The sequence below is a fragment of the Asparagus officinalis genome, chromosome 5, assembly GCF_001876935.1.
Source record: "Asparagus officinalis chromosome 5, Aspof.V1, whole genome shotgun sequence".
NCBI lineage: Eukaryota > Viridiplantae > Streptophyta > Magnoliopsida > Asparagales > Asparagaceae > Asparagus > Asparagus officinalis.
In genome coordinates this window covers 115,659,117-115,660,372 of record NC_033798.1, presented here as the reverse complement: position 1 = coordinate 115,660,372, position 1,256 = coordinate 115,659,117, and positions in this window count along the sequence as shown.

The window sequence follows — 1,256 nt, the reverse complement described above, 5'->3', positions numbered from 1 at the left end:
CAAAATAATAATAATAATAATAATATATGCAAAATAATAGAGGCTAGAGCCCCCCACGAACTTGTTATTATCACGATTCTAGCATGGCCCAATAATTTAAAAGTGAGAGTCGAAATGTAGTTGATAAGTCATGATCACCTCTCCTTTCATAGGTTTGAACTTTGAAGGGAGCTAAGAAGATCTACATTGATTTCAGTAAATAGTATCCCCCAAGTGTAGTATACCATGAAAAATTCTGAGCTTGACATCACATAGGATCCAATATCATTTGGGCCCAATCCATTAATTGGATTCGGGTCTACATGACAAAGAGCCTTAATATAAGCCTGAACATAAGGAGGAAGAATTTACGTGTGTGCATTAATTTGGTTCATGTAACGAGCATCTTCACACATTTTCTCACGTGTGTGATGTTTGCTTACTCACCGACACTTGGGGGAGCATCACAAAACCCTCCTGTAAGTTTGAATGGAACTTAAAGGTAACATTAATTGTTAACATGGGGAGTTTTCTGGCAAAACTTAAAAGGAGATTTTGTGACATTTTGATAGTTAATAGGGTTTATCCGAGAAACGTCCAAACTTAAGGATGGTTTTGTGAAAATTTCACCTTTAAAAAAAAATCTCGAACAATTAAAATGATCTGAAAATTAGTAACCAGAAAATAACCAACCAAAACTCCTCAATTAGCATTAAACCCAACCCTATTACATCTGACCTATCGAATTAGTAACAAGAAATTTCTTTTTATTTTTAAATTCTGGTTTGAATACAAGTTGGGTTCAGGCTAACCCGATCCCTTTATTTGCACCCCTAATCGAATTCACAAAGCTTTTATACATATAAAAAAAAGAGATTAATGGGTATCCTTATCATAAGAAGGGATTTCCTCCTTGACGCCTATGTGACACAATCCTCACCATCCTCATAAAGTAGGAGATAGAGTGTGTGTTGGTGGATATTTGTGTCTACTTTATGAGGATGGTGGGGATTGTGCCACATAAGCGACAAGGAGGGAAATCTCCTCCTATGACAAGGATACCCATTAATCTCATAAAAAATGCAAAAACCTATATAAGACTGCACATTTTAATCAATCAATGCTGCCGACAGTATGAAACTCACTTTAACTTTGTATTTAAGAAATTGAATGCCTTGGAACAAAAGCATGTGAATATGCAATTGAAAATACGTGACTCATGAGCTCAACATTTTGAGTGGTCCTTTTTTGTATATATCGTGTAGAAAGCAACGACA